Genomic DNA, 8357 nt, shown 5'->3' with positions numbered 1-8357 from the left:
GTGAGTGCTAAACAATCCAGTCCTCTCACTGACTCAGATCCCTTTAATCATTTAGATTTACCAACAAGACGGCTGTTTGTGTGAGGGTATCAGCACGATTATCTTCTGCTTTCTGAAGTAACACTAAAAATGCCAAATGTCCTCATGACTATGGACTGCTCCTCTAAATATCACTGTCCACTGTGTAAACTGTAATGATGTCCACAATAGTGGTGTTGTAGTATTAGAGTATGCTTATCATATGCCTTGTTATGTACACAGGTAATTCTGCTCTATTGTTGCATTTCTGCATTAATAAAATAATTCATTCATTTTTTTTAAATTTCTTTAATTCACTGCCTTTGAACTTTTTAAAAATATTTACTTTATTTACCATCAAAAGCACAAAAAAAGCCATTTGTTAAGTCTCAAACTGACAAAGACTCTTTACGCAACTGTTTGTCCTCCACAAGACCAGAATTTAATTACAATTGCTAATATAAATCTCAGCAGGACCAAAACTGCATCAGGCAGTGGAGGTGAGAGAAACGTGGCCGGGGTTCCATCTTCCTCACTGTTCACCATCCGGCTTCATCAAACCCTCAGCGGGCCTTTTACAGTGCACCGAGAGCTATTCGCTCATCTAAAGATGGCTGAAATTCATCAACAGACCGACACTTCCTCCTGGGTGTCAGCGTGTGGAAGCTATTCTATATAGACATAACTTTTTCATCATAAAGTCATATTGCCACATCTTTTTATAAGAAAGTCATATCATGGCACAAGCTCAATAGGTTTAAGCACTTATAATGCCAGAGATGTAACTCTAGATTCAGCTTCACAATGCCCGGATCCAAAGGTGTTACGTCCTTAAGATTGATGCTCTGCCTTCAAAGCATATATTGTCAATAGAAAGGAAGTCCTAACTCAATCTAAATAATAAAATTGTAAAACTGAATTACTGATGGAAGCAGGCCTGTGAGATGAATGGAGCATAAAGCTCTGTATATGATTAGAGGAGATCAAGAGAGCCATGCTAGCAGCTCTGTGAGGCTTGACTTCGGCACAGTGTTGCTTTGAGCGAAATGCTCTCCTGACAATAGCAGTGTTAACACGACGATAGTAAGAAGGTTTGTTCACCATCTTCACCATCTTTCTTAAGCATGGCAACAATAGTTAATTAGTACTAAACGGTACAGCTGAAGATGTTGAGATTAGTATTAGTATTTGCCATTCACAAATTGACATTTTGACATGAAGATGGCACATGATGAAAATGGTACCAGCTGCATGTCATGACAGAAATTAAGAGTTGTCGGACTACAGTAGGTGGTGACAATTTTTCATCGTGCAGTCACCAAGTTTTGGGGATCCTGTAGTTTTGGTGATAGCCTTGACATTCAGATTTTAGCCGAAGAGGTTTTAGCGTGTTCAGAGATGCTCTTCAGCACGCTGCAGCTCGGTGTGACAGCAGCGTGCCTACTGAGCTGTTCATGACATATTTTGCAGTCGTCCTGTTAGCTTGAATGAGTCTGGTCATTCCATTCGCATCTCTCTCTGACAAACAGTCATGCCACGTTGAAAGAATACTGCAGATCATGTATCTAGACATTTTAATGTTTCATGTGACAATAGCGAAACCTCATGACCTCATTTGCATGCTTTATTTATACATAGCTGCATCCTGCAGACCATACAAGGAATGCCTATTTAATTCTTGAGCCTCAAGAATTTCAGAGACATTCAGGTCATTACTGCAGAGTGGATGTGGTCCTTCATATGAAACATGCATGTTGATAAAGTGCCATAGCGCGCATTCTTCAGTGTGAAATGTCTCTGATCACCTCCTACAAACATTTACATGTAGCACACTTTTCATACCAATGAGGCCATACTGATGGCCTTTCCTGGATCACTTGATCTATCTGCTGCACTCTATAGCATATTGATAAAATCTTGCATATCCATGTCAGCAGGATTACATACTGAAGACTCCAGAGCAGCTCGGTACTGTGGTATCACTCGGAGGGTAAATATATAACAAATAGGGGGACACCTCTCAGATAAAACCCATAACTGTTTGATAACGTCTTGTGCTCACCATGAGACTTCTCATCAGGTGTTCCAGTTTGAATGCTCAGAGACTTTGGCTGTTTTTTCAGAGGAAAGTTCATCCAGAAATAGATTTGAGCTGCCTGGACTGAAAGCGTCCTCGCAGGCAGGCTGGGAGCTGTGCTTGAGTTATTGTGTCAGCCTGAAGACTTTTTGGCCACTGCTGGTTATCTGTATGCTGTGTGAAATTTTCTGCCAGGAATCAGGATTAAATGGCTGTCCAGTTCTAAAATATTTCCCAGGGTGTGGCTATCTATGCACCTTTATACGTCTGTGCTGGCGACAGCTGTAGCCAGAAGCATTATGTTTTCGGATTGTCCCTCTGTCTGTCCCGTCCTCGTGAGCACCATATCTCACGATGCCTTGAGCGAATTTCTTCAAATTTGGCACAAACATCCACTCGCACGTCCACAAACGTGAACTTAAATTCAGTGTGACATCATAATGTTCCGCAAAAACACTTTTCTGGCCACTATTTAACACCATAACACAAGAACAGAAGGGGAGATTGTGACCATATTCCACATTTCGTCAGATATTGAATTGGTGACACTAATCTTCACCGTCTGCCTTGAAACTGTGGTGACTGTATAGATCTTCTGTGCTGCCAGCTTGAAGATGTGTGTGAAGCATCCACATTTTAAAAATGTATGGGTTCTTTGCAGCAACGTCCATATTTGAAGCATTGTCAGGCTACAGCATTGTGTCAGAATCAGCTTTTGTTGGACAATCATGTGAATACGTACGTGGAATTTTTTCTTTCTTTCAATGAACCCAGACACTAACAGACATACAGCAGTAGTCCACCACAAACTCATTGGTCTTGCTGTTATCGAGCCTCAGGTCATTGTGGTTGCACCATGTGATGAAGTTCTCTATCAGTTCTCTGTACTCATCTGTGAAAACAGTCTATAAATGAAAATGACATATTTCCCAATGGAAAATCTTCACTAGAGTCATACATGTTAATAAAAAATACACTTAATAAATTGTCTGGACATGGATGTAAATTGCAACTTAACTTGACTTGAACTTGAACTTGACTTGGCAGAGACATACAACAAGGTGTAATTCTGGTTATCTATATTTCTAAATTCTCTTAGTTATTGATTACAGTACGTAGAGCTTTGTTTGTGGGCTGTCTGCCTCAGTCACTAAATAAGTAGTAATGTTGTTCATAAACACAGCATCGGCCCTGTACCTGTACATAAAATATTAAATTAAATTATGATTAAAAAGATAGAGTGTGAACCTATGGCCTCCTTAATAGGAGACCTTGGTGAGTGTGAGCCCTGGGTCAGCCCCCCACCCCACCCCCCCACCCCGCCACAAAACCTGCAGTTGAGTATGGCTATGTGTTTTTCACGGAAAACGATCATGTTTAAAAACTCCAGCCAAAGTGGAGATTTTAAACAGCGTGTAAACTGGGTTAAACGGCGTTTTGGGTTCCGAAACGTCACAACATGCGACTGAAAATACGACCTATGTTTACACTCGCGCCCATAGGTTTGGCATAGGTTATGATGCGCTCAACAGGGTATTTATCCGGGTTCATGTAAACGACAAAATTTTTGAAAACGATGTTGTTTGCACAATGTTATTTTTGAAAACGGAGGGGCCAAAATATCTGCTTTCCAAAATACCCTCCTACGTGTAAACGTAGGCTATGCATCTATGCGTGACATAAAACCACTCTGCCCTCCATTCACTGGATGTTAAAAATGGACTGAGCAGAAATGAATGAAATGTGGATGAAATATTCAGAATGTGAATGAGTCAGTACCATGAGACTTGCTAATTGGACAGATGTATGCAATAAAGCGAACGTGTCATGGTAAATACGTGATCACCCATTCATTGGGGGCCAGGTCCAGGCAGAAGCTACTTTGAAAGCCTGATTAGAAATTAAATCTCATGTCAAGTTAAGGTGTTAGCCGCAGCCCTAAATGTCTTAATTAGCCACTGGGGGGAATGCACTTTCAGTGCCACAAAATCAACAAATCTCTCAAGGTTCTTAGAGAAAAACTTGTAAATGGAAACAATAAACTGCACTAAACCCCCTTGGTAACTCCACTTAGCTACTAACACCTGGGACTAAATCAGTGTATGGAGAGAGGGTAGGAAATGGAGTTCATTCAAGACCAGATTCAGCAAGGCCCAGTCTCTGTAACTAAAAATGTTTTCTTACCGGTGACTCAACATGCCTAATCCTCTGTGGACTACCTCATCTTCAGCTTGCTAATTGAGCACACCTGAGAATGACATTGGCTATCACCTGTCTTGCACTGTGAAAAACAGGATGCCACATGTGATGAGCTTTATTTTCCATTTCTTAAGAGAAAAAAACATGGGCAGCTTAGACACAATTAAGCTAATCAAGTTGTAATCTCTAAGTTGATATCACTTTTCTAGAACATGTCACCATTATCAAAGACCTCTTTTCAGGCTTATTGTGTGCCTCTTATGTCCAAATATCAAATCACAAAACACAATCTGTCTTTGTTTCCTCACAGTTACGTAACATCTTAACACAGGTTGCTCTGTCATTTGAGCAGTGGGGATAACAACTCCTGCCGGGACAAAAGCACTGAATTGATGCATTCGTATTCAGCAAGAACAATCATGTGTCTGTGTGTCCATTCAGGTCCTATAATGCCCTTTGATTTGATACAAGGACACAGCAGTCTTTGGTTGAATGGAGATTTCACACGCCTTCCGTTCCCGGAAAGAGGCAGCAGCTGGCCTGCTGTCACTATGTAACCATGGTGTGTTTGTATCACCGCTAAGGTTGAAGCAAGGTCACTGCGGTCGTCCCATGGCAGTAAGCAAATGTCCTGTTAAACAGCAGAATATCTTTGAATTAACTTTCCAACCTTAATGAAAGCCACTTTGCTGTCTATGTCTTGTGGATGTTACATTGTGCTGCTATATTTTTCTTTTCTGTCACAAGCCGAAGGACAGATTATAAGGAGCAGGAGAGAAGACAATTATACAGAGTTACAGGGTTGCAGCTGAAGACCCTGACACCACACCAGGAACTGCCACTCAGAGGGGCCACTGATATGTTATTGGCCATGAGGCGGGACCCTCAGCGCCTTTGCTCTCGTCAATTATCGCCCTGATTCAGGCTTGTCAGGCTGCTACAACCAGATGGTAAACAGTAGGCTGTTCCTTGAGCCTTCAAATATCAAGGGCTCTAATATCAGTTCTCAGACTGAGACATTTTGGACAACAGAGAATTAGCTACAGCGTGACTGGCCGGTGTGCATTTGCCGTGATAATGAGGGGATGATAATAGTCCAAGAGGGAAAGCAGCACTGCAGAGGGAAGTACAACTCGTGACAGAATTTTTTTCACAGATGAACCAATGAATGATTTATTCAAAGCAATGCAAAAGGATTCTGCATGCTGCATAACAGATGTCACAACTTCATTCAACAAATAGAACATGTTTAGCTGCACTAGTAGCATGTCTCTGCAGATGGTGATGAGCTGGCCTGGCTCTGTCCAAAATGAAAAACATCTGCCTATCAGCATATCTAAGTTCAATAAATAGTATATTGTATCTTATTTGATTAATCTGTACAGAAATCAAAATGTGAATAACAATATGGGGTGTTATGAAGGATACGTGCTGAAATTCTCTGTCTTTAGAGGTGCTGGTAGCTGATTTGTTAACTTTGGAGTGAGCAAGACTTGCTGTTTTTCCCAGCTTAAAGGGGGGTACAAGTTTTATGCTAAGCTAAGTTACTCGACTCCTGCTCTAGCTTCATTGTTTGTGAAAAAAGATGCAAGTGGTATGATATTTTTGTCTGACTCAAAAAAGCCTATATCCCAAAATGCCAAGCCAAAATTGTCATTGTGAAGCTGTTAGCAAGGTCACATTAGCATTTAGCTGTATTTGCATCCAACTGTAATCCCGCACATCAATTCAATTGTTTTATCTCAAAATTTTGATTCGATATGTTCATATGAAGTAAAGATAAACAAAATCTGAGATACAGCAGGCTTGTCAGCAACACTTCATGTTTATCTGCAAGAACACACCATAGACGTCCCAGTAATCAAACTTATCACTGGTTTCCTGTTGAACAAGAGGACTTGATTCTGTGTCAACATTACCTTTTGCCAGGCTGAGCCTCAGTGCTGTTTCCCATGAGCCACCTGTACCCCCTCCTTAATCTATCAGGTCTGATGGAAATTCCTTTCCTGCAATGATGCGGAAGAGATGGAGGGCCAGAGAGCTCCCTCTCCATCTCCCACCTGACAGGCCCTATTTGTGGCCTTGCAGGCCCGCTCACCTCTGACAGCTCAATAAATTGTACAAATGGATAACAAATGTATTTGTTTGATCGCCACATTTTGTGGAGATGGGTAACACTCAGCTGCACCTGGAGTAAAGGTCTGCCACACAGTCACCTGCACAAAGAAAACAGCAGAAAGTAGCAGGTTTGGGGCTTCAAAACAATAACAGATGTCAGGTTGCATTTCACAAGATGTCTCAACCTCAAAAGTGATCCTTTTTGTTTTTATTGAAATACTTAACATTTAACACACCTGCACATTTTACATTGTAGGAGGAGTGACAGATGGTAACATTAACAACAGAGAAAGACCATATTAGTCAAACCTCACCAAGACACAATAGCTCTAAATGGCAGACCTCTGTGTCCCCAGGAGGAACTAACGACCCACGGCTATCCATTCTCTCCCACATGCTCTGCCACTCACGTTGTTCAGCATTCACCTTCATACTGGCTCCTGTGGCTCTTTCTTTAGCTATACACAATATACAGTGAATGTAGCTTTGAGTGAAAGCCAGTTTCACATCAAATACGACTGTTATTACTCTGAAAAGAGGCACTTTATGACTCACCTGCTTTAAGTGCATAACATAAAATGCACGTTGTCATGACATAGTGGGCGTTACTGCGGACTCATGATCATTTCCACACCCACCATTCCTGTCAGCTTCTGCTCCGTGGAGCAGAGATGCAAATAATGTAAGAAGGTGGGACATTAACTGTTAACTTTTAAAGCATGCTTGAATGGACACAGCCATGACCTGTAACAAAATAATTGTGTTCAATGCAGATCCGAAGACAAATTTGATTAGCCTGAAAAAGCCACTGGGTGGAGGACTCAAAAATGGAAAGCCTGGCTAACACCACCAGAATTTCTTCAATCTTTGACAGTATTTTCATTCAGGTCCCTCCATTCAATACTGTGTTACTCTATGTTTATTGCTACTTCATGTGGATGATGGACCTTCACTTTGTAAAATGTTGTAGGTATGTGCAGAAGTTTAAAACTTACACATTAAAACCACATAAGGCAGAAAATATTTCCAAAGCAGAGTATTTTTTTCATGTCCTAAAATGTGTCTGGATCTTTGTGCTTTGTGCAAGTGTGGGCCCATGAACTGCTTTTGACAGTTTGGTTCTATTCTGCAGTTTTAATTGAATTTGAGTGCTCAAAAGCTGTTTTTTCTCCCTGATCTTTGACCTTACATCAAAAGTTATTAGCACTGCCAAATAACAAAAACGTTTGACTTGACTGGTTCTAACTTTTAAAGAAAGTTTTTGGTACATAGATTTAGTCACTGTCTTGCCATGAGTTAAATGAGACTCATGTCCATACAATGAATATGAAGTTAGAGCCAGGAGATGCTGCTAGCTTAGCATAGCATGAATTCAAAAAACTGGGGGAAACCAGTAGCCTAACATATATTACACGTGTTCTTTCCACACTTTGGTTTTTGCAAGAATAAAACAAAGGAGATATGTTAATTGGCTAGCTTGAGAGGTGTTGCAATTTTGTTATATTTTAAGGGGTCAGACTAGTTGTTTCCCCATTTTTTCAGCCTTTGTGCGAAGCTAAGCTAATCAGCAGATGGCTATTGCTTCATAACTCTCTGCAAGAAGAGCCAAGAGGTGCATTTTTCCCTGATTGTCTAATTATTCCTTTAAAGGTTTGTTAATAAATGTACGCCCAGGAGCTGCTTTTTATAGTTTGTCTCTTGTTCTGCAGAATATAGTTTTAATTTGATCTGAGTGCTTGAAAAGCTAGCTTTTTTTTTTTTTTTTTGCTCTGACCTCAGATCAAAATCTATTATAATGCCAGCGATACCAAATATAATGAATGAAATAATAACTCATAAAAACGTTGGATTTGGACATAGTTAAACCTATGACTGAGTAAATTGATTTATTTTCACTTTAAATCAAAGCACTTGTCTGTGTCTGATGCCATATAGGAGAATTGTG

Source organism: Chaetodon trifascialis, chromosome 14, assembly GCF_039877785.1.
Source record: "Chaetodon trifascialis isolate fChaTrf1 chromosome 14, fChaTrf1.hap1, whole genome shotgun sequence".
NCBI lineage: Eukaryota > Metazoa > Chordata > Actinopteri > Chaetodontiformes > Chaetodontidae > Chaetodon > Chaetodon trifascialis.
This window is presented reverse-complemented; position numbering follows the sequence as displayed.